We start from the raw sequence: 26,829 nt of genomic DNA on the forward strand, positions 1-26,829 counted from the left end.
ATGCACTGCTCCTTCGTCCCTCCGCTCCCCGCATAGCAACAGAGTGTATTGTCCACTACACAGCTGACTCGCGTTTGTGTAACTCAGCCCATAGGAATCAGGTCCATTGTGCATGCGCAGGATGGCCACAGCAACGCAAGCACGATTAAGGGACGCTTAACTAGAGCTGTGCAGGCGCACTGGCCCGGCGACTGGATAGTCGCCAAAAACGGAACTAGCTGGCTGCGGGGGAGTAGAGGATTGGTTTGTCCCAGCACGAGCACAGAACTTCTGCAGGGGGCTGGTGGAAGCCCCAGGTAAGTGAAACTTTTTTTTTTCTTTTACTCGGTTAAGGTTCACTTTAATGTGCCCATACACCTGTCAATCTGCCACCAAATGGACCATCAGCCTGATTTCTCTTCTGCTTGATTTCAGATCGAATCTGTTCTAATAGGATTCTGTTGCCTGCCCACTCACTGCAGGCAGATTTCAAATAGATGCAACAGTGTCGCGTGGAACAGAAGCTCACAGTGAGGTCACTGGAGGAGGCCAGGAGTCGCGCCAGTGGACAGGTGAGACTTTAACACTTTGTTTCTTTAAAAAAAAAACACTGCTCAGGTTCCTTTTTTAATGCATATTGGTTTTGTACACTCTAATGCAAAAAAACGAGAAAAATGAATGTTTAATATGGACGTGAGGACTGCGTGTGCAACGGGAATGAGCTGATGCACATGTGTTCTATACAGTAATAAGGGTTCACATGGAAGGTTAGTCAAAAGAAAGTTGGCTTAGAAGAGGACAAAGTATGAATTTGGCATTAGTTGGCACCTTCTCACCCTGGCAACCACTAAGAACCACTGTGCACTGCATGGATGAAAAACTGATCCATCAAACGGATCATTTTTATTGGGCATCGGTTTTTCATCTGTGATTTCCGTTCCATTAGCGATCAGTCGATGCATTTGTCAATCTGGAATTATCATTGACACCCTATATTTGCAATCCAATCAGCAGGACGGACTAAAGAGATCCTTTTCAAACAGAAAGAGGATCCGTTCGCATCCGTTGGGATACCTCCCGGAAACTGAACTTTTTATGTGCAGTGTGAACCGGCCTTTAGGATTTAGTCCTAATAGTGCCTTCATTTCTCTACCTCTTAGCAGACACTAAAGTTGGCCATAGAGCTAGCGATTTGGCTGTACGATCGACCGTTTTATTCGGTCATTTCATCAAATCGAGTGTGCTCAAGTATGCCTAATCAACGAAAAGTTGCTGATATCATGTTGACCACCTTAGTCGATTGAATAGGATAGAAGATATCAGTCATTTGCACAAGAATCGGCTACTTTTCACATACAGTTTCAGTGTTCTCCCCAGAAAGTTTTTCCAGCTGGGTGGTATGAAAAAGTAGCTGGGTGGGGAAGTTCATGCTGGGTGCCACCAGGTGGGGAATCGCAACACCCCCCCCCCCTTCATAAATTGACAGGCTAGGCTCTGTCTTTTGTACTGGAATCTCTTAAAGGGATACTTAACTGAAGAAAAATTAGGCTAGTTACTTACCTGGGGCTTCTTCTAGCCCCCTAAAGTCCTTCTGCTCCCTCATCGCCATTCCACTCTGCTCTGTTCCTTAGCCCCGCACCTCCTCGATCATGCTCCTGTGGCCAGGAGTGCTTTGCCCATGCGCAGTAGCAATTTTTAGTTACTGCGCAAGTGCAAAACGCTACTGGTCACGGGAATGTGATGGAGGAGGCGAGTGACACATGGCCGCGCATGTAGCGTGTAGAGAGGAACAAAGCGGTGCGGAATGACTGCAAGGGACAAGAACAACTTAAGGGGCTGGAAGAAGCCCCTGGTAAGTAACTGGCCACTTTCCTTTAACATTTATTGTGTCCTTTAAAGTTCTAACTACCCTTCTGTTGATTTGACAATGAAACTAGCATCTTTCCCTATATACATGGGTGGTCCCAGTGTGGAAAAGGTATTTCTGGGCCATATCAGATATCCCCTCTTACACCACCCATGTATATAGGAAACATGGAAAAAAATCTTGGTAGTTTCATTTTCTAATCTGCAGACTGAACCTGGTTGTAATGACTCTGTCATTACAACCCCCCTCCCCCAAGCTACAGCTTCCTCACACCAGTGATGGCTAATACACACGGGGCACAACTGTCGCCACAAACATTTGGCACACGCATGTTGCGGTGACAGGTCCCCTGTGTGTATGAGGCGCGCGCCACGAACCGTCGCTAGTAAGAGTTGTCGCCAGGCGATTGACGTGGCCAATCGCCGGCAACAGCTGTCGCCGCAACTGTCACTAGTCCGCCACGTGTACTGCGTGTGTATGCGGACTAGCGACAGGAGACAAAGGAAAGTGAATGGAGCATCCGGCCGGGGTGATGCTCCCTTCACTGACAGCTTCTGCCGCGTCTCTGCCTTTCTGGCGAGACGTGTGTATAGCTGTCGCCGCCAGGGAGCTGTCGTTCCCTGGTCTCTTGTCTCCATGCAATGGGGGACAGTTGTCCCCCGTGTGTATGTAGCTTGACACTCACTTGTAGCATCAATCAGGGCCTGGGGAAAGCAGTGGCAGGACAGGATAATTGTGGGGGTCAAAGGGTCAAGCATCCTAAAGTTCTGGCTGGCGGGGGCTAAGTTAAAGGCCCCCCTCCTACATTAGTAGTAGCCAGCAGGACTCGCACACAAACACGCTGCGGCTGGCAGCAGGACCAGTACAGGGAGAGGAGCGGAGCGTCTGGCTGGACATGCCACAAAGAACAGAGCTGCTCGTTCTCTCCTCTCTTCAGCTCATATGAGCTGCTGAGTACAAAGAGAGGAGGAAAAGAGTCTGGCTGGCTGGCTGGACATTCCAGAGCTGCTCTTCCTTTCCGATCTTCAGCTCATATGAGCTGCGTGTGATGTCACCTGCATTCCCCGACCCTCCACACAACTGCCGGCAGCTGAGGAGGAGGCCGGAGATAGCGCCCCCGAGTGACAGCGGCTGGCTGCAATGATACAGCCGCTGCTGATCACTAATGAATGCACAGAGCAGGTATAATTTTACCCAGGCGCACATAGATTTCACCCGGGTGGCTCGCCCGGGTAAAAGGCTCTGGGGAGAACACTGCGTTTCACTCTGAATTGATTTTTGCATTCAGAGCATGGAGGCACAATATTGGTCAGCTTGATTTGTGAAAGTGAATCGCATAGGATATCCCTTGTACTGTGTGGGCTACTAGTTGACTTTCGCCCAACCACACTGAAGTTGATTTCCCAATAAAGGCAATTGCTTTTTCGACTGAATCAGAATCGCAAGATTTATGGCTACCTTAAAGGGAAACTTAAGTCATGGGAAAAAAATGAGTTTAACTCACCTGGGGCTTCCCTCAGCCCCTGCAGCTGATCGGTGCCCATCAGCTGCAGGGGGCTGAGGGAAGCCCCAGGTGAGTTAAACTCACTTTTTTCCATGATTTAAGGTTCCCTTTAAGGCACATGTGTCAAACTCCAGGCCTGGAGGGCCAGATCCATGCCAGTGTTTAGGATGGACTGAGAAAGAAAGGAATGTGTTCTACCTGATGGACCACACCTTTCCTGATTCAGACCCATCAATTCATTTGAGCTGTATCAAAAATGTGTGAGGATCTCGGCCCTCGTGGGACCGTTTTGACATACCTGCTTTAAGGCTTGTTTTCCAAAAGCAGCTGAAGGCAGTGAATTCACTGCCTGTCAGCTGCTCTCATCCACTAGCTGGGCTCTTGCTAGTGCTCGTCACAGGCAGTCCCCCATGTAGCTTCATCTGAACATGATGCTTACCGCGCTCAGATGAAGCATGAGATGGTTTAATGCCACCGTGTGTCAAACACCCAGTGTTACGTCATTTCTCCCTGCCGCCTAATCAGTGGGATGTTGATTTTTTTCTTCGTAACGCTCAGTACAGTATGGAATAGGCTACAGGTGCGGAGCTTGCAGGTAGGCCTTCACCATTGGTGGATTGAGGGACAAGAGGGTGTGGCATGCTGTATATCATGGCGTGGTTTGGTGTAGGGGGTTAAACTGTCTCGAGAAAGCCCTCATTGAGGGGAAAAACGATCGTTGACCATCCTTACCGGAGTGAGCTGGATGGATGTAAACCGCCTATTGCCGTCGTGATTCGCTGCTGAAAATAGCGACGGCAATAGGCGTTCACCAACCGTCCAGCTCACTCCAGTAAGCCCACTACTGACTACTACACTCTCTAGTACTTGTACTTTGGCATATCTGCACTGAGATTCACTTATCTTCACATTTCGATCCACCTATCTAGGTGGTCGCAAATTACTGGCACTTTTTTTCTTTCTATTCTACTACCTCAATCTATCCTCACCCACTCATTCCAGCTCATTCACTTATTTTTCCACCTGTTGGTGGTCTATGCCTCACCTACTCTATTGCTTGACTATTTATGCATTATATTGTGCATTTCTCTTCTACACAGTGCAGTTTCTTGACCTACTGTTATTATATTTCTGTTATAACTTTTTGCAGCATGTGTGGCTGTGAGTGAGCTGTTTGGCTTATATAAGCTCTCATTTTTTGTGATGACTTTTTTGATCAGCTCAAATTTTTTTTTTTATTGAGTTTGTGTTACTGATATTAATGGTCGATTAGTGATCATCCCTTGAAGTCATCACACAGTTGTATTGGTAATTAATGTGTTGTGACCCTCTTAGTTTTTATGTGGCTTTAATTGTTTTTAAATTGACATTTGAAGTTTAATAAAGATAGCCCATTTTGTACTTTGATTACATGAGTGGTGCGTTTTCTTTGGAACTACTTTCTTTTTTGGCACAGTGCAGTTTCTTGACCTACTGTTATTATAGTTCTGTTATAACTTTTTGCAGCATATGTGGCTGTGAGTGAGCGGTTTGGCTTATCTCCTTATTATTTTTTGTGATGACTTTTTTGACTTTTTGATCAGCTCTGAAATGTTGAGTTTGTGTTACTGATATTAATGCTCCATTAGTGATCACCCCTTGAAGTCATCACATAGTTGTATTGGTAATTGTGTTGTGACCCTCCTAGTTTTTATGTGGTTTTAATTGTCATGACTACATAGTACACCGGCACGCTATGTAGTCATGACATGTGCAGAGTGCTCCCAGACATGGGTGCACACACGGCTGGATTTGTACTTTTTACTGCCCAAGGCATCAACGGCCGCCTCCTTTCTCCTGCAAACCACACTGAGGCCTAGTGCACACCAGAGCGGTTCTGCTGCGGTTTGCGATCTGCTTGCGGGTGCGGATCCGCTAGGGTAATGTATTTCAATGGGCTGGTGCACACCAGAGCGGGAGGCGTTTTGCAGAAACGCATACTCCCGGGCTGCTGCAGATTTTGGATTGCGGATGCGTTTCTGCCTCAATGTTAAGTATAGGAAAAACGCAAACCGCTCTGAAAAACGGCACTTCAGAGCGGTTTGCCAGGAGTTTTTTGTTACAGTAGCTGTTCAGTAACAGCTTTACTGTAACAATACATGAAATCTACTACACCAAAAACGCTTCACAAAACCGCAAAATGCTAGCTGAAACGCTACAGAAAAAGAAGAAAAAGCTTTTCAAAATCTGCTAGCATTTTGCAGATCTGCTAGCGGTTTTTGGTGTGCACCAGGCCTCATTCTGGATTTTTGCAGTGGGCTCTTGACAAAATACATAAGTCTTCGCTGTTATTGTCTATAGTTACATGTTACCTGTTTTGTACCCCTTCCTTCTGCTCCAGCCAACTATCTAAAACATTAGGGGCAGATCATTACCTCTCACACATCCCAAGGGACCCTCTTCCAGTACCACCCTGCAGCTCAGTTAAAATTGCAGAGTAGCACAGCAGAGCGTGCTATTTTCAATAACTGATTGGTGGGTCAGGTTCACACTCCTCTCCTCTTCACTGCAGTGGGGTGCTATGCTGCAGCATACCTCTTTATGGCACATGACATGCAAGAACACCTAGAAGCCGTACAGAAGTATGCAGTATTAAAGTGCCTCACTGCATTGCAGAACAGGAGAGTTTAGATCTGGAGTAGATAAAATACCATGCTCTACAATGTGCTATTCTGATTGTAGGGAGAGGGTTTCGGTGGTGGATGGTGTCATGTCACACACTGGTTTTCAAAGGCATTTGCACTACGTGCATGTGATGTCAAGGGCTCATAATAAAAGAGAAAAAAAAAGACTGGGCAGTGTAAAGTTATTAAATAGTGGCGAGAGACTAGTAGTGCACAGCACATACATACATACATGCCCGTTTCTAGGGCCGTACGGCCCGTGCGGGTGCCCTGGGCGCTGAAGGAGTGTGGGCGCAGTAATGGAGGGGGGAGTCAGCCGCGGGGAGGGCAGCCCGACCTCTCCCTCCCTTCCTCTCCGGGCGCCCTCCGTGCTCCCCCCCTCCGAGTATGACTGCACAGGCAGCGCTGTCTACAGAGCGCATTAGTGCAACTCACCTCCCTCCCTGGTTCCAATCGCCGCCGGTCTCCTCTTCTCTTCATAGCCACTGATAGATACACACGCTGCTTCCTGTTTAGCTGGAAGCAGCGTGTGTAACTGTATCAGCGGCTGTGAGGAGAAGACAGAAGAGGAGACCGGTGGCGATTGGAACCAGTGAGGGAGGTGAGTTGCGCTAATGCGCTCTGTAGACAGCGCTTCCTGTGCAGTCATACTCGGAGGGGGGAGCACGGATGGCGCCCGGAGAGGAAGGGAGGGAGAGGTCGAGCTGCCCTCCCCGCGGCTGACTCCTCCCTCCATTACTGGGGGCGGGAAGCTATCTATCTAACCACACTGGGGGGCACCTACCTAATCTAACCTATACTGGGGGCACATACCTAATCTAACCTATTCTGGGGGCACCTACCTAATCTAACCACACTGGGGGGCACCTACCTAATCTAACCACACTGGGGGGGCACCTACCTAATCTAACAGCACTGGGGGGCACCTACCTAATCTAACCACACTGGGGGGGGGGCAACTACCTAATCTAACCACACGGGGGGGGGAGGGGACCTACCTAATCTAACCTATACTGGAAGGCACCTACCTAATCTAACCACACTGGGGGGCACCTACCTAATTTAACCACACTGGGGGGCACCTACCTAATCTAACCACACTGGGGGGCGCCTACCTAATCTATCCTATACTGAGGGCACCTATCTAACCTGTATTGGGGGCAACTATTCTGACTCCCTATATTAGAGGCACCCACCTAGCTAACCGGTACTGGGGGCACCTACCTATCTAACCTATACCGGGGGCACCTGCCTATCTAACCTATACTGGGGACAACTATACCGGCTACCTATACTGGAGGCACCTACCTGGCTAAATGGGGGCAACTATACTGGGGCACCTATGCCTGGCTACCTATACTATGCCTGGCTACCTATACTGGGGGGGACCTATAGCTGGCTACCTATACTGAGTGTAACTAGACCTGGCTAACCTATACAGCGGGCATGTATACCTGGCTCCGCGGGGGGGGGGGAGCAATTTTAACACCCTCGCCCTGGGTGCATTTTAGCCTAGAAACTGCCCTGTATGTATATGTATATATATGTATATGTGTGTGATATATATATATATATATATATATATATATATATATATATATATATATATATATATATATATATATATATATATATAATGCATACAGAGGGGCTGCAGCACACAACAGGAGAACAGTGACAGGGGCTCTTGGTTATGCTTTAACACGTTTAAGCTCATGGAGGTCTGCACCTCTGCCCTGGAATTCCATTCGTCACCCCCACCACTATTACTGAAGAGGAAGTGCTGGGGTGCAGATGCCAGTGTTAATAACAGGAGAAGAGAAATGCCAGCGTGATTAGACACACAAAAGCAGAGGAGTGTTTGTAGCAATATGTTCCAGACACCAGACCATACTTCTTGCAGCTTCACTTCCTACCAGCTTCGCTTCGGAGGCTAAAAAACGTGCTTGAACCATCTCCTGTATCCCCGCCCCTCCGAATTTGCGATTGGCAGGAGCAAGGAGGAGGGCGGGATACAATAGGTTGCACTGTTGCTATTGGCCAGGCTTCCGGAGGAGCTGTTGAGTGACAGCAGGCAGGGCTGCAATGATGCAGACACTGCTTCTGTCAAGATAGTAAAGATGCCCACTCTGTCCTTGCTTGTAGCTGCTGCTGCACACACAGACATGTTACTGTGTGTGCAGAGCAAAGCGAGGGGCGGCCACTGACAAACTTGGCCATTATTGGGAGAGATCTCATAGGCAGCTATTGGGACACTGTTAACCCGCCCTTCCCTAGGCTCCGCCCTATTCCTTGGCCTATGGGGCCTCCCCACAAATCCGGCCCTGGGTGCACAATCAAGGATGCGTGCCACCTGGCCAGTGGATGCTAATTAGTAGCGTTTACTGCTGGCATAACAGATAAGTGTGACAGCGAACCTGGAGAGCCAGCGATCACTTCCTGGATGCATCTTCTACCTTGCTGAAATGGGACATCCTTGCTACATTTGTAGGAGGCCAAAGTTAACGGTCGATACACAGGTGTTATTTACTGAACAACATCATTAGATTTGTCATATTCTTCACTGAACACTGTCGGTGAAAATCAACATCACACTCTAGCTTTATCTTGATACTGATGAAAACGTTTTGCAGGTTTTGTGCAAAGTGTCTTGAAAAACCGTCAATTTACAGATAAAAAGAAAAAAGTAGTGAAGCTGGCACTCAATAGACTGGATACAGCCGCTGGACCTTGGTTGCAATCCACTGTGCTCTAGGTTAGGTACACTTCAGTATCTCCCAGTAGAAAACAACAGCAAACCTGGCACCAGTATGCAATAATTGACCTCTTTGTGCTCCTAATGTTTTGCGTGTACTTTAAGGAATATTGGATTATTGCATACTGGTGCCAGGTTTGCTGTTGTTTTCTACTGGGAGGTCTTGAAAAACCTTAGTAAAGAAGAACAAATGGGCATCATTTTATTTTTTGTACATAAAGATATCTTCTATAAATAGGCCTGTAAGGGTTAACTTGCATGCTGTGACCTGCCACCATAAGAGAGCTGTAAGTCCATAAAATATACATATTGCTAACTCTCTGTGTCCAGATGTAGATTTGTGGAGATTTATTCCTAAATAACAAATGTATGTAATATGCGTTTGATAAGATATACTTTACACTGCAATGTTATGCCTTGTTTAAGGAGGACCATGCATGGCCCCAAACAATTGTCCTCTTATTCACAGGTCATGGGATATCAGTAAATGTATATTCACATGAAGTGCAGCTTTTCAAATTATTACTACTCTTTCACATGGATGTAATCCAATGTTTGCACTGACTTGCATGGTTTTTGTACTAATTCTCTGCTTTGTGACACGCACGAGTACTGTCGCCTGTAGCAATCGGGCCTCCAAGTGGTAAAATTAGATTGTGTGTGTGTGTGTGTGCACCTTTACATATGGAAATAGTTTATATGAGCCTGAATTCAGTGTCTACTGTCTTTTGAAAGTGCTGCAGAGGTTAAAGTGTCGCCCTGGCCGCCCCAATGCATGCCAGGGGATGTAGGATATTAATGTACTACATCCCCCAGTGTGCATTGCGGCAGTCAGGGCAACACTATCATTGTTGCAGCTATAAGCTGCACTTTCAGAAGATGGAGCTGCCTGTTTAAATGAGGAACTAGAGAGTAGCCCCCTAAAGGTAATTAAAGCGGACCTGAACACAGAACGTCCTCTCTGATCTAAAAGATATGCAACAGCATAATAACCATTTAAAGAAAAACATTTCTTTCTTACAGCTGATACAAATCATGTAATAAATATGCAGTGTGTCTACTTTCTGCCTTCATGGAAGCAGACATATAGTTAAAGTGAACCTTAGGCCTACAAAAAAAAAAAAAAAGTTTTACTCACCTGGGGCTTCCCTCCGCCCCCTGCAGCTGATCGGGGCCCTGCGCCGTGTCGGCCGGTGACGGCGAAACCAGAAGTAGCCGCCGGCGGAAACAGGAGGATCGGAAGGACACGGCGAGGGCACCGATCAGCTACAGGGGGCTGAGGGAAGCCCCAGGTGAGTAAAACTCACTTTTTTTTTTTTTTTGGTAGGCTTAAGTGTCACTTTAATACCATGTGCTTTTAAATGAGCTTACCTGCCGTGGCAGTCAGGTGACACTGGGAGAAGTCAATATACAACTTGTGATTAGACACAAATGAGGGGGAATTACACAGGCTAAACTCTCTAATACATACAGGGTGCATTTATCTCTGTTTTCCTTCTGTCCTGTGCATGAGTTCAGGTCCACTTTAAAGGACAACTGAAGCATGAGGTATATGGAGGCTGCCATATTTATTTCCTTTTAGGCAATACTAGTTACCTTCCTATCCTGCTGAACCTCTGCCTCTAATACACTGAGGTCGCATTCACAGTGGGACGTTGCGTTTTAATGCGACGTTAAAGTCGCAGCGGGTCTGCGTTAAGAGGTAACGCACTGCAGGCAGTGAGTTACCAAAACACAACATTCTTCAACATGACTTTAACGTTGCACTGTGAACAGCCCGTAGGATTAGCATTGCAGTGTGGTAAGCTGCGTTATAAGACTTTATAATGCAGCTCCGCAATGCTGCACTGTGAATGCGACCTTAGCCATATAGACCCTAAACAAGCATGCAGCAGATCAGGTGTTTCTGACATTCAGATCTGACAAGATTAGCTGCATGCTTGTTCCTGGTGTTATTCAGACACTACTGCAGCCAAATAGATCAGCAGGGCTGCCAGGCAACTGGTATTGTTTAAAATAAAATAATATACCTCTTGCTACAGTTGCCCTTTAATGCTTAAATCCCCTCCCTTAAAGGAAACCTGAAGCAAGAAATATATAAAGGCTTCCATATTTATTTTCTTTTAAACAATACCAGTTGCCTGGCAGCCCTATTGGTCTATTTGGCTGCAATAGTGTCTGAATCCCACCAGAATCAAGCATATGACCAATCCAGTCAGACAATCTGATCTACATGCTTGTTCAGGGTCTATGGCTTAAAGTATTAGAGGCTATGGATCAGCAGGATAGCCAGGCAACAGGTATTGCTTAAAAAAATAAACAGCTCAGTCTGCTCCTGCGAAAGTCCTTGCAGCATTAATTACTATTCCCCCTCTAGGTTGCCATGGACACCAGGGAAAGGCGTAATTTGGCAGCCAGCTATTGCTGTTGGGTGAAGTATGCTATTTTTAAAATTAGGGGTCCAAAATGTGACGGTGGCCAATAACTGTCTGAGCGCCGTTATAGCCATAATTCCCATTACGGCTTATGGCAACACATGCTGCGCTCAAATTTCCCAGTGCCTATGTGTTCTGTTTAACACACAGTTTAGAAGAAATGTTCCCTTCAAAACAAACTCAATGCTGCTCTCTGAAGATATATGTTCATGAGCCACATCTATGAGTGATCTTATTTTGTATACACCACTGTATTATTATTATTTATTGTATTTATAAAGCGCCAACATATTACGCAGCGCTGCACAATAGATAAAAGGGTTAACATACAAGGTAGGGCATACAGGAAACTCACACAAAACAAGATCATGCAAATGATTTGATAATACAGTATCATAGGTCAAAATAGAGATTGTTCTAGTTCACAAAAGGGGTGATTGTCAGTAAGATTGCATAATCAAGCTGGAAACACTAAGGGAGAGGGCCCTGCCAGAGGCTTACAATCTAAAGGGTGGGGGTGGAGACAATAGGTGCATCTGTTGAGAGGGTGTCTAACAGAACATATTATGGTCCTGGTGTAGGGGGGTATGCGAGCATGAAAGGGTGAGTCTTGAGAGCTTGTGTGAAGGTATTAAAGGTGGGGGCGAGTTTGGTGGCTGGATGGAGCGAGTTCCAGTGAGCAGCTTATTGCAGGTGGACCTGGCATTCCAGAGGCCACAGGAAACAGGGAGCGAATGCCTAGGGGTAGGATGGATAGGAATAAGGTTATGTCGAGGGGGTGTGTGGGGGGAGGGAAGGGAAGTGCATGGGGGTTGAGGGCCAAAAGGGAATCTAAGGACAGAAGGGGAGAGGGTGCGGGGAAACAGAAGGGGACAAGGTGTAGAAGGAGGTGGAGGTAGAGCATGTGGTGAGACCATTGCATATAGCTGTACATTATGTTGCTTTATTATATATTGATTGCTTTGTATATTGATTAGCCTGATGCTGTACGCTTCTCTGTTCTCACAATTTGCTGACAAAAGCCGATCACAATATATTTGATTGCATCTATACATGGTGCACTAGTCATTGTTTTTTATATATTTAGTATGAATGAAATCAAATAAAGATGTGTGAACTTCCTGCTGCAGTAAAAATGTGGAGTCATCCACTTTGCGCTGATGGCCTACAGCGAGGAGAGGTGACCGTCTGTTAGGCTACCTCAACTGCCCACCTCCTCTGTAGACCCCTCTGTGATTGAGGAGCTGGGTGGAGGACATCACCTCTTCCAGGGGTCCCACAGGTGCACCACTGCAGTTTGAGCACCGCTCTTAGAAGAGTCAATGCCATGTTGTGATTTCACCAGGATTACTCCGGAGCGGTCTTTGTGCTGTGGTGCACCTCTGGAGGCTGTAGTCATCAGAATTATTATTTTAGATAGATTATTATTATCATTATTATTATTGAATCATTTAGTGCCAACATATTCCATAGCGTTGCACAAAGTAAGAAACAATCATGGGGTATAAAATAATACAGACAACAGTATACAGCCATATATGAAATACAGAGTTGGTACAAAACACAGAATTGGTAATGACAGTGTCAAAATTAATATGAATAAATGTGTACCAAATTTCAAGACAGAAAAGGGTGAGAGAGCCCAGCCCTTGTGAGCGTACAATATAAGGAAATGGGGGGACAAGAGGTGGGGTAGTATTCAACATTCATACCTAGTAGCAGTGCGTTTAGGTTATCTAGTAGGAGTACAAATCAATATACAGGCTAATCAATATACAACGCAATCAATATATATTAAAGCAACAAAATGTACAGCTATATGCAATGGTCTCATACAGTGGTGTATACAAAAGATCATGGGCCAATCTATTTTTGTATACACCATTGTATGAGACCATTGTATATAGCTGTACATTATGTTGCTTTATTATATAATATCGATTGCTTTGTATATTGATTAGCCTGATGCTGTACGCTTCTATGTTCTCACAATTTGCTGACGAAAGCTGATCACAATATAATAAAGATAATCAGGCGTGTGCACAATAACTCCAGACTGCCTACCTGCAAACAATGCACCTGGCCGATCAACTCACTCGAGCAGTAACCGAATGTTTTGAAAATGCCACTCCCCCAACCTCCGTGTGACATCATGCATGCACTGCTCCTTCGTCCCTCCGCCCCCGCATAGCAACAGAGTGCGTCGCCCGCTACACAGCTGACTCGCGTTTGTGTAACTCATCAATGTTGCCCAAAGGAATCAGGTCCATTGCGCATGCGCAGGATGGCCCCAGCAACGCAAGCACGATCAAGGGACGCTCAAGTAGAGCTGGCCCGGCGACTGGATAGTCGCCAAAAACAGAACTAGCTGGCTGCGGGGGAGCAGAGGATTGGTTTGTCCCAGCACGAGCACAGAACTTCTGCAGGGGGCTGGTGGAAGCCCCAGATAAATGAAACTTTTTTTTTTTCTTTTACTCGGTTAAGGTTCACTTTAATGTTCCCATACACCTGTCAATCTGCCACCAAATGGACCATCAGCCTGATTTCTCTTCTGCTTGATTTCAGATCGAATCTGTTCTGAGAGGATTCTGTTGCCTGCCCACTCACTGCAGACAGATTTCAAATAGATGCAACAGTGTCGCGTGGAACAGAAGCTCACAGTGAGGTCACTGGAGGAGGCCAGGAGTCGCGCCAGTGGACAGGTGAGACTTTAACACTTTGTTTCTTTAAAAAAAAAAACACTGCTCAGGTTCCTTTTTTAACCTCCCTCTCGGTATGCAGATGCGGTGGCTGCGTCCGCGGGTAAAAATGTGGAGTCATCCACTTTGCTCTGATGGCCTACAGCGAGGAGAGGTGACCGTCTGTTAGGCTACCTCGTCTGCCCACCTCCTCTGTAGACCCCTCTGTGATTGAGGAGCTGGGTGGAGGACATCACCTCTTCCAGGGGTCCCACAGGTGCACCACTGCAGTTTGAGCACCGCTCTTAGAAGAGTCAATGCCATGTTGTGATATCACCAGGATTACTCCGGAGCGGTCTTTGTGCTGTGGTGCACCTCTGGAGGCTGTAGTCATCAGAACTATTATTTTAGATAGATTATTATTATCATTATTATTGAATCATTTAGCGCCAACATATTCCATAGCGTTGCACAAAGTAAGAAACAATCATGGGGTATAAAATAATACAGACAACGGTATACAGCCATATATGAAATACAGAGTTGGTACAAAACACAGAATTGGTAATGACAGTGTCAAAATTAATATGAATAAATGTGTACCAAATTTCAAGACAGAAAAGGGTGAGAGAGCCTAGCCCTTGTGAGCTTACAATATAAGGAAATGGGTGAACAAGAGGTGGGGTAGTATACAACATTCATACCTAGTAGCAGTGCGTTTAGGTTACCTAGTAGGAGTACAAATCAATATACAAGCTAATCAATATACAACGCAATCAATATATATTAAAGCAACATAATGTACAGCTATATGCAATGGTCTCATACAGTGGTGTATACAAAAGATCATGGGCCAATCTATTTTTGTATACACCATTGTATGAGACCATTGTATATAGCTGTACATTATGTTGCTTTATTATATAATATCGATTGCTTTGTATATTGATTAGCCTGATGCTGTACGCTTCTATGTTCTCACAATTTGCTGACGAAAGCTGATCACAATATAATAAAGATAATCAGGCGTGTGCACAATAACTCCAGACTGCCTACCTGCAAACAATGCACCTGGCCGATCAACTCACTCGAGCAGTAACCGAATGTTTTGAAAATGCCACTCCCCCAACCTCCGTGTGACATCATGCATGCACTGCTCCTTCGTCCCTCCGCCCCCGCATAGCAACAGAGTGCGTCGCCCGCTACACAGCTGACTCGCGTTTGTGTAACTCATCAATGTTGCCCAAAGGAATCAGGTCCATTGCGCATGCGCAGGATGGCCCCAGCAACGCAAGCACGATCAAGGGACGCTCAAGTAGAGCTGGCCCGGCGACTGGATAGTCGCCAAAAACAGAACTAGCTGGCTGCGGGGGAGCAGAGGATTGGTTTGTCCCAGCACGAGCACAGAACTTCTGCAGGGGGCTGGTGGAAGCCCCAGATAAATGAAACTTTTTTTTTTTCTTTTACTCGGTTAAGGTTCACTTTAATGTTCCCATACACCTGTCAATCTGCCACCAAATGGACCATCAGCCTGATTTCTCTTCTGCTTGATTTCAGATCGAATCTGTTCTGAGAGGATTCTGTTGCCTGCCCACTCACTGCAGACAGATTTCAAATAGATGCAACAGTGTCGCGTGGAACAGAAGCTCACAGTGAGGTCACTGGAGGAGGCCAGGAGTCGCGCCAGTGGACAGGTGAGACTTTAACACTTTGTTTCTTTAAAAAAAAAAACACTGCTCAGGTTCCTTTTTTAACCTCCCTCTCGGTATGCAGATGCGGTGGCTGCGTCCGCGGGTAAAAATGTGGAGTCATCCACTTTGCTCTGATGGCCTACAGCGAGGAGAGGTGACCGTCTGTTAGGCTACCTCGTCTGCCCACCTCCTCTGTAGACCCCTCTGTGATTGAGGAGCTGGGTGGAGGACATCACCTCTTCCAGGGGTCCCACAGGTGCACCACTGCAGTTTGAGCACCGCTCTTAGAAGAGTCAATGCCATGTTGTGATATCACCAGGATTACTCCGGAGCGGTCTTTGTGCTGTGGTGCACCTCTGGAGGCTGTAGTCATCAGAACTATTATTTTAGATAGATTATTATTATCATTATTATTGAATCATTTAGCGCCAACATATTCCATAGCGTTGCACAAAGTAAGAAACAATCATGGGGTATAAAATAATACAGACAACGGTATACAGCCATATATGAAATACAGAGTTGGTACAAAACACAGAATTGGTAATGACAGTGTCAAAATTAATATGAATAAATGTGTACCAAATTTCAAGACAGAAAAGGGTGAGAGAGCCTAGCCCTTGTGAGCTTACAATATAAGGAAATGGGTGAACAAGAGGTGGGGTAGTATACAACATTCATACCTAGTAGCAGTGCGTTTAGGTTACCTAGTAGGAGTACAAATCAATATACAAGCTAATCAATATACAACGCAATCAATATATATTAAAGCAACATAATGTACAGCTATATGCAATGGTCTCATACAGTGGTGTATACAAAAGATCATGAGCCAATCTATTTTTGTATACACCATTGTATGAGACCATTGTATATAGCTGTACATTATGTTGCTTTATTATATGATATCGATTGCTTTGTATATTGATTAGCCTGATGCTGTACGCTTCTCTGTTCTCACAATTTGCTGACGAAAGCTGATCACAATACAATAAAGATAATCAGGCGTGTGCACAATAACCCCAGACCGCCTACCTGCAAACAATGCACCTGGCCGATCAACTCACTCGAGCAGTAACCGAATGTTTTGAAAATGCCACTCCCCCAACCTCCGTGTGACATCATGCATGCACTACTCCTTCGTCCCTCCGCCCCCGCATAGCAACAGAGTGCATCATCCGCTACACAGCTGACTCGCGTTTGTGTAACTCAGCAATGTTGCCCACAGGAATCAGGTCCATTGCGCATGCGCAGGATGGCCCCAGCAACGCAAGCATGATCCAGGGACGCTCAAGTAGAGCTGGCCCGGCGACTGGATAGTCGCCAAAAACGGAACTAGCTGGCTGCGGGGGAGCAGAGGATTAGTTTGTCCCAGCACGAGCACAGAACTTCTGCAGGGGGCTGGTGGAAGCCCCAGATAAGTGAAACTTTTTTTTTCTTTTACTCGGTTAAAGAGGAACTCCAGTGAAAATAATTGAAAAAAAAGTGCTTCATTTTTACAATAATTAATTATGTATAAATGATTTAGTCAGTGTTTGCTCATTGTAAAATCTTTCCTCTCCCAGATTCACATTCTGACATGTATTACATGGTGACATTGTTACTGTGGGCAAGTTATGTAGTTGTTTCTAGCTGCTCTGGCTGTTACAGACAGCTTTAAACAGCCATTTCCTGTCTGTGAACATTGTTACATTGTGGCAGTTTGCCCAGAGTACCGCGGTATTCAGAGCCTCTTGTGGGAGGGGTTTTAGCACAAAATTAGTCACACAGCGCCCCCTGATGGTCTGTTTGTGAAAATCATTCTATTTCTCATGTAAAAGGGGGTACCAGCTACTGATTGGGATAAAGTTCAATTCTTGGTTGGAGTTTCTCTTTAAGGTTCACTTTAATGTTCCCATACACCTGTCAATCTGCCACCAAATGGACCATCAGCCTGATTTCTCTTCTGCTTGATTTCAGATCGAATCTGTTCTGAGAGGATTCTGTTGCCTGCCCACTCACTGCAGACAGATTTCAAATAGATGCAACAGTGTCGCGTGGATTTCAAATCGATGCAACAGTGTCGCATGGAACAGAAGCTCACAATGAGGTCACCGAGTCGCGCCAGTGGACAGGTGAGACTTTATCACTTTGTTTCTTTATAAAAAAAACACTGCTCAGGTTCCTTTTTAAACCTCCCTCTCGGTATGCAGATGCGGTGGCTGCGTCCGCGGGTAAAAATGTGGAGTCATCCACTTTGCTCTGATGGCCTACAGCGAGGAGAGGTGACCGTCTGTTAGGCTACCTCGACTGCCCACCTCCTCTGTAGACCCCTCTGTGATTGAGGAGCTGGGTGGAGGACATCACCTCTTCCAGGGGTCCCACAGGTGCACCACTGCAGTTTGAGCACCGCTCTTAGAAGAGTCAATGCCATGTTGTGATTTCACCAGGATTACTCCGGAGCGGTCTTTGTGCTGTGGTGCACCTCTGGAGGCTGTAGTCATCAGAATTATTATTTTAGATAGATTATTATTATCATTATTATTATTGAATCATTTAGCGCCAACATATTCCATAGCGTTGCACAAAGTAAGAAACAATCATGGGGTATAAAATAATACAGACAACAGTATACAGCCATATATGAAATACAGAGTTGGTACAAAACACAGAATTGGTAATGACAGTGTCAAAATTAATATGAATAAATGTGTACCAAATTTCAAGACAGAAAAGGGTGAGAGAGCCCAGCCCTTGTGAGCTTACAATATAAGGAAATGGGTGAACAAGAGGTGGGGTAGTATTCAACATTCATACCTAGTAGCAGTGCGTTTAGGTTATCTAGTAGGAGTACAAATCAATATACAGGCTAATCAATATACAACGCAATCAATATATATTAAAGCAACAAAATGTACAGCTATATGCAATGGTCTCATACAGTGGTGTATACAAAAGATCATGGGCCAATCTATTTTTGTATACACCATTGTATGAGACCATTGTATATAGCTGTACATTATGTTGCTTTATTATATAATATCGATTGCTTTGTATATTGATTAGCCTGATGCTGTACGCTTCTATGTTCTCACAATTTGCTGACGAAAGCTGATCACAATATAATAAAGATAATCAGGCGTGTGCACAATAACTCCAGACCGCCTACCTGCAAACAATGCACCTGGCCGATCAACTCACTCGAGCAGTAACCGAATGTTTTGAAAATGCCACTCCCCCAACCTCCGTGTGACATCATGCATGCACTGCTCCTTCGTCCCTCCGCCCCCGCATAGCAACAGAGTGCGTCGCCCGCTACACAGCTGACTCGCGTTTGTGTAACTCATCAATGTTGCCCAAAGGAATCAGGTCCATTGCGCATGCGCAGGATGGCCCCAGCAACGCAAGCACGATCAAGGGACGCTCAAGTAGAGCTGGCCCGGCGACTGGATAGTCGCCAAAAACAGAACTAGCTGGCTGCGGGGGAGCAGAGGATTGGTTTGTCCCAGAACGAGCACAGAACTTCTGCAGGGGGCTGGTGGAAGCCCCCGATAAATGAAACTTTTTTTTTTCTTTTACTCGGTTAAGGTTCACTTTAATGTTCCCATACACCTGTCAATCTGCCACCAAATGGACCATCAGCCTGATTTCTCTTCTGCTTGATTTCAGATCGAATCTGTTCTGAGAGGATTCTGTTGCCTGCCCACTCACTGCAGACAGATTTCAAATAGATGCAACAGTGTCGCGTGGAACAGAAGCTCACAGTGAGGTCACTGGAGGAGGCCAGGAGTCGCGCCAGTGGACAGGTGAGCCTTTAACACTTTGTTTCTTTAAAAAAAAAAACACTGCTCAGGTTCCTTTTTTAACCTCCCTCTCGGTATGCAGATGCGGTGGCTGCGTCCGCGGGTAAAAATGTGGAGTCATCCACTTTGCTCTGATGGCCTACAGCGAGGAGAGGTGACCGTCTGTTAGGCTACCTCGACTGCCCACCTCCTCTGTAGACCCCTCTGTGATTGAGGAGCTGGGTGGAGGACATCACCTCTTCCAGGGGTCCCACAGGTGCACCACTGCAGTTTGAGCACCGCTCTTAGAAGAGTCAATGCCATGTTGTGATTTCACCAGGATTACTCCGGAGCGGTCTTTGTGCTGTGGTGCACCTCTGGAGGCTGTAGTCATCAGAATTATTATTTTAGATAGATTATTATTATCATTATTATTATTGAATCATTTAGCGCCAACATATTCCATAGCGTTGCACAAAGTAAGAAACAATCATGGGGTATAAAATAATACAGACAACAGTATACAGCCATATATGAAATACAGAGTTGGTACAAAACACAGAATTGGTAATGACAGTGTCAAAATTAATATGAATAAATGTGTACCAAATTTCAAGACAGAAAAGGGTGAGAGAGCCCAGCCCTTGTGAGCTTACAATATAAGGAAATGGGTGAACAAGAGGTGGGGTAGTATTCAACATTCATACCTAGTAGCAGTGCGTTTAGGTTATCTAGTAGGAGTACAAATCAATATACAGGCTAATCAATATACAACGCAATCAATATATATTAAAGCAACAAAATGTACAGCTATATGCAATGGTCTCATACAGTGGTGTATACAAAAGATCATGGGCCAATCTATTTTTGTATACACCATTGTATGAGACCATTGTATATAGCTGTACATTATGTTGCTTTATTATATAATATCGATTGCTTTGTATATTGATTAGCCTGATGCTGTACGCTTCTATGTTCTCACAATTTGCTGACGAAAGCTGATCACAATATAATAAAGATAATCAGGCGTGTGCACAATAACTCCAGACCGCCTACCTGCAAACAATGCACCTGGCCGATCAACTCACTCGAGCAGTAACCGAATGTTTTGAAAATGCCACTCCCCCAACCTCCGTGTGACATCATGCATGCACTACTCCTTCGTCTCTCCGCCCCCGCATAGCAACAGAGTGCATCATCCGCTACACAGCTGACTCGCGTTTGTGTAACTCAGCAATGTTGCCCACAGGAATCAGGTCCATTGCGCATGCGCAGGATGGCCCCAGCAACGCAAGCATGATCCAGGGACGCTCAAGTAGAGCTGGCCCGGCGACTGGATAGTCGCCAAAAACGGAACTAGCTGGCTGCGGGGGAGCAGAGGATTAGTTTGTCCCAGCACGAGCACAGAACTTCTGCAGGGGGCTGGTGGAAGCCCCAGATAAGTGAAACTTTTTTTTTCTTTTACTCGGTTAAAGAGGAACTCCAGTGAAAATAATTGAAAAAAAAGTGCTTCATTTTTACAATAATTAATTATGTATAAATGATTTAGTCAGTGTTTGCTCATTGTAAAATCTTTCCTCTCCCAGATTCACATTCTGACATGTATTACATGGTGACATTGTTACTGTGGGCAAGTTATGTAGCTGTTTCTAGCTGCTCTGGCTGTTACAGACAGCTTTAAACAGCCATTTCCTGTCTGTGAACATTGTTACATTGTGGCAGTTTGCCCAGAGTACCGCGGTATTCAGAGCCTCTTGTGGGAGGGGTTTTAGCACAAAATTAGTCACACAGCGCCCCCTGATGGTCTGTTTGTGAAAATCATTCTATTTCTCATGTAAAAGGGGGTACCAGCTACTGATTGGGATAAAGTTCAATTCTTGGTTGGAGTTTCTCTTTAAGGTTCACTTTAATGTTCCCATACACCTGTCAATCTGCCACCAAATGGACCATCAGCCTGATTTCTCTTCTGCTTGATTTCAGATCGAATCTGTTCTGAGAGGATTCTGTTGCCTGCCCACTCACTGCAGACAGATTTCAAATAGGTGCAACAGTGTCGCGTGGAACAGAAGCTCACAGTGAGGTCACTGGAGGAGGCCAGGAGTCACGCCAGTGGACAGGTGAGCCTTTAACACTTTGTTTCTTTAAAAAAAAAAACACTGCTCAGGTTCCTTTTTTAACCTCCCTCTCGGTATGCAGATGCGGTGGCTGCGTCCGCGGGTAAAAATGTGGAGTCATCCACTTTGCTCTGATGGCCTACAGCGAGGAGAGGTGACCGTCTGTTAGGCTACCTCGACTGCCCACCTCCTCTGTAGACCCCTCTGTGATTGAGGAGCTGGGTGGAGGACATCACCTCTTCCAGGGGTCCCACAGGTGCACCACTGCAGTTTGAGCACCGCTCTTAGAAGAGTCAATGCCATGTTGTGATTTCACCAGGATTACTCCGGAGCGGTCTTTGTGCTGTGGTGCACCTCTGGAGGCTGTAGTCATCAGAATTATTATTTTAGATAGATTATTATTATCATTATTATTATTGAATCATTTAGCGCCAACATATTCCATAGCGTTGCACAAAGTAAGAAACAATCATGGGGTATAAAATAATACAGACAACAGTATACAGCCATATATGAAATACAGAGTTGGTACAAAACACAGAATTGGTAATGACAGTGTCAAAATTAATATGAATAAATGTGTACCAAATTTCAAGACAGAAAAGGGTGAGAGAGCCCAGCCCTTGTGAGCTTACAATATAAGGAAATGGGTGAACAAGAGGTGGGGTAGTATTCAACATTCATACCTAGTAGCAGTGCGTTTAGGTTATCTAGTAGGAGTACAAATCAATATACAGGCTAATCAATATACAACGCAATCAATATATATTAAAGCAACAAAATGTACAGCTATATGCAATGGTCTCATACAGTGGTGTATACAAAAGATCATGGGCCAATCTATTTTTGTATACACCATTGTATGAGACCATTGTATATAGCTGTACATTATGTTGCTTTATTATATAATATCGATTGCTTTGTATATTGATTAGCCTGATGCTGTACGCTTCTATGTTCTCACAATTTGCTGACGAAAGCTGATCACAATATAATAAAGATAATCAGGCGTGTGCACAATAACTCCAGACCGCCTACCTGCAAACAATGCACCTGGCCGATCAACTCACTCGAGCAGTAACCGAATGTTTTGAAAATGCCACTCCCCCAACCTCCGTGTGACATCATGCATGCACTGCTCCTTCGTCCCTCCGCCCCCGCATAGCAACAGAGTGCGTCGCCCGCTACACAGCTGACTCGCGTTTGTGTAACTCATCAATGTTGCCCAAAGGAATCAGGTCCATTGCGCATGCGCAGGATGGCCCCAGCAACGCAAGCACGATCAAGGGACGCTCAAGTAGAGCTGGCCCGGCGACTGGATAGTCGCCAAAAACAGAACTAGCTGGCTGCGGGGGAGCAGAGGATTGGTTTGTCCCAGAACGAGCACAGAACTTCTGCAGGGGGCTGGTGGAAGCCCCCGATAAATGAAACTTTTTTTTTTCTTTTACTCGGTTAAGGTTCACTTTAATGTTCCCATACACCTGTCAATCTGCCACCAAATGGACCATCAGCCTGATTTCTCTTCTGCTTGATTTCAGATCGAATCTGTTCTGAGAGGATTCTGTTGCCTGCCCACTCACTGCAGACAGATTTCAAATAGATGCAACAGTGTCGCGTGGAACAGAAGCTCACAGTGAGGTCACTGGAGGAGGCCAGGAGTCGCGCCAGTGGACAGGTGAGCCTTTAACACTTTGTTTCTTTAAAAAAAAAAACACTGCTCAGGTTCCTTTTTTAACCTCCCTCTCGGTATGCAGATGCGGTGGCTGCGTCCGCGGGTAAAAATGTGGAGTCATCCACTTTGCTCTGATGGCCTACAGCGAGGAGAGGTGACCGTCTGTTAGGCTACCTCGACTGCCCACCTCCTCTGTAGACCCCTCTGTGATTGAGGAGCTGGGTGGAGGACATCACCTCTTCCAGGGGTCCCACAGGTGCACCACTGCAGTTTGAGCACCGCTCTTAGAAGAGTCAATGCCATGTTGTGATATCACCAGGATTACTCCGGAGCGGTCTTTGTGCTGTGGTGCACCTCTGGAGGCTGTAGTCATCAGAACTATTATTTTAGATAGATTATTATTATCATTATTATTGAATCATTTAGCGCCAACATATTCCATAGCGTTGCACAAAGTAAGAAACAATCATGGGGTATAAAATAATACAGACAACGGTATACAGCCATATATGAAATACAGAGTTGGTACAAAACACAGAATTGGTAATGACAGTGTCAAAATTAATATGAATAAATGTGTACCAAATTTCAAGACAGAAAAGGGTGAGAGAGCCTAGCCCTTGTGAGCTTACAATATAAGGAAATGGGTGAACAAGAGGTGGGGTAGTATACAACATTCATACCTAGTAGCAGTGCGTTTAGGTTACCTAGTAGGAGTACAAATCAATATACAAGCTAATCAATATACAACGCAATCAATATATATTAAAGCAACATAATGTACAGCTATATGCAATGGTCTCATACAGTGGTGTATACAAAAGATCATGAGCCAATCTATTTTTGTATACACCATTGTATGAGACCATTGTATATAGCTGTACATTATGTTGCTTTATTATATGATATCGATTGCTTTGTATATTGATTAGCCTGATGCTGTACGCTTCTCTGTTCTCACAATTTGCTGACGAAAGCTGATCACAATACAATAAAGATAATCAGGCGTGTGCACAATAACCCCAGACCGCCTACCTGCAAACAATGCACCTGGCCGATCAACTCACTCGAGCAGTAACCGAATGTTTTGAAAATGCCACTCCCCCAACCTCCGTGTGACATCATGCATGCACTACTCCTTCGTCCCTCCGCCCCCGCATAGCAACAGAGTGCATCATCCGCTACACAGCTGACTCGCGTTTGTGTAACTCAGCAATGTTGCCCACAGGAATCAGGTCCATTGCGCATGCGCAGGATGGCCCCAGCAACGCAAGCATGATCCAGGGACGCTCAAGTAGAGCTGGCCCGGCGACTGGATAGTCGCCAAAAACGGAACTAGCTGGCTGCGGGGGAGCAGAGGATTAGTTTGTCCCAGCACGAGCACAGAACTTCTGCAGGGGGCTGGTGGAAGCCCCAGATAAGTGAAACTTTTTTTTTCTTTTACTCGGTTAAAGAGGAACTCCAGTGAAAATAATTGAAAAAAAAGTGCTTCATTTTTACAATAATTAATTATGTATAAATGATTTAGTCAGTGTTTGCTCATTGTAAAATCTTTCCTCTCCCAGATTCACATTCTGACATGTATTACATGGTGACATTGTTACTGTGGGCAAGTTATGTAGCTGTTTCTAGCTGCTCTGGCTGTTACAGACAGCTTTAAACAGCCATTTCCTGTCTGTGAACATTGTTACATTGTGGCAGTTTGCCCAGAGTACCGCGGTATTCAGAGCCTCTTGTGGGAGGGGTTTTAGCACAAAATTAGTCACACAGCGCCCCCTGATGGTCTGTTTGTGAAAATCATTCTATTTCTCATGTAAAAGGGGGTACCAGCTACTGATTGGGATAAAGTTCAATTCTTGGTTGGAGTTTCTCTTTAAGGTTCACTTTAATGTTCCCATACACCTGTCAATCTGCCACCAAATGGACCATCAGCCTGATTTCTCTTCTGCTTGATTTCAGATCGAATCTGTTCTGAGAGGATTCTGTTGCCTGCCCACTCACTGCAGACAGATTTCAAATAGGTGCAACAGTGTCGCGTGGAACAGAAGCTCACAGTGAGGTCACTGGAGGAGGCCAGGAGTCACGCCAGTGGACAGGTGAGCCTTTAACACTTTGTTTCTTTAAAAAAAAAAACACTGCTCAGGTTCCTTTTTTAACCTCCCTCTCGGTATGCAGATGCGGTGGCTGCGTCCGTGGGTAAAAATGTGGAGTCATCCACTTTGCTCTGATGGCCTACAGCGAGGAGAGGTGACCGTCTGTTAGGCTACCTCGACTGCCCACCTCCTCTGTAGACCCCTCTGTGATTGAGGAGCTGGGTGGAGGACATCACCTCTTCCAGGGGTCCCACAGGTGCACCACTGCAGTTTGAGCACCGCTCTTAGAAGAGTCAATGCCATGTTGTGATTTTACCAGGATTACTCCGGAGCGGTCTTTGTGCTGTGGTGCACCTCTGGAGGCTGTAGTCATCAGAATTATTATTTTAGATAGATTATTATTATCATTATTATTATTGAATCATTTAGCGCCAACATATTCCATAGCGTTGCACAAAGTAAGAAACAATCATGGGGTATAAAATAATACAGACAACAGTATACAGCCATATATGAAATACAGAGTTGGTACAAAACACAGAATTGGTAATGACAGTGTCAAAATTAATATGAATAAATGTGTACCAAATTTCAAGACAGAAAAGGGTGAGAGAGCCCAGCCCTTGTGAGCTTACAATATAAGGAAATGGGGGGACAAGAGGTGGGGTAGTATACACCATTCATACCTAGTAGCAGTGCGTTTAGGTTATCTAGTAGGAGTACAAATCAATATACAAGCTAATCAATATACAACGCAATCAATATATATTAAAGCAACAAAATGTACAGCTATATGCAATGGTCTCATACAGTGGTGTATACAAAAGATCATGGGCCAATCTATTTTTGTATACACCATTGTATGAGACCATTGTATATAGCTGTACATTATGTTGCTTTATTATATGATATCGATTGCTTTGTATATTGATTAGCCTGATGCTGTACGCTTCTATGTTCTCACAATTTGCTGACGAAAGCTGATCACAATATAATAAAGATAATCAGGCGTGTGCACAATAACTCCAGACTGCCTACCTGCAAACAATGCACCTGGCCGATCAACTCACTCGAGCAGTAACCGAATGTTTTGAAAATGCCACTCCCCCAACCTCCGTGTGACATCATGCATGCACTGCTCCTTCGTCCCTCCGCCCCCGCATAGCAACAGAGTGCGTCGCCCGCTACACAGCTGACTCGCGTTTGTGTAACTCATCAATGTTGCCCAAAGGAATCAGGTCCATTGCGCATGCGCAGGATGGCCCCAGCAACGCAAGCACGATCAAGGGACGCTCAAGTAGAGCTGGCCCGGCGACTGGATAGTCGCCAAAAACAGAACTAGCTGGCTGCGGGGGAGCAGAGGATTGGTTTGTCCCAGCACGAGCACAGAACTTCTGCAGGGGGCTGGTGGAAGCCCCAGATAAATGAAACTTTTTTTTTCTTTTACTCGGTTAAGGTCCACTTTAATGTTCCCATAAACCTGTCAATCTGCCACCAAATGGACCATCAGCCTGATTTCTCTTCTGCTTGATTTCAGATCGAATCTGTTCTGAGAGGATTCTGTTGCCTGCCCACTCACTGCAGACAGATTTCAAATAGATGCAACAGTGTCGC

At 45.4% G+C, this 26,829-nt stretch overlaps 2 long non-coding RNA genes across 2 annotated transcripts; both read left to right on the forward strand.

Annotated features, from left to right (window-relative positions):
* The first annotated feature begins 428 nt into the window (after window positions 1-428).
* LOC137532854 (uncharacterized) lies at window positions 429-17,680 on the forward strand. The gene is made up of 4 exons (XR_011024035.1): window positions 429-551; window positions 13,769-13,905; window positions 15,439-15,575; window positions 17,532-17,680. It is a non-coding gene; the product is annotated as an uncharacterized lncRNA (long non-coding RNA).
* A 1,547-nt stretch (window positions 17,681-19,227) lies between these two features.
* On the forward strand, window positions 19,228-26,829 carry LOC137532853 (uncharacterized). Its single transcript, XR_011024034.1, has 5 exons — window positions 19,228-19,357; window positions 21,317-21,453; window positions 22,989-23,125; window positions 25,082-25,218; window positions 26,753-26,829. It is a non-coding gene; the product is annotated as an uncharacterized lncRNA (long non-coding RNA).

The sequence above is a fragment of the Hyperolius riggenbachi genome, chromosome 9 (genome assembly GCF_040937935.1).
Source record: "Hyperolius riggenbachi isolate aHypRig1 chromosome 9, aHypRig1.pri, whole genome shotgun sequence".
Classification (NCBI taxonomy): Eukaryota; Metazoa; Chordata; class Amphibia; order Anura; family Hyperoliidae; genus Hyperolius; species Hyperolius riggenbachi.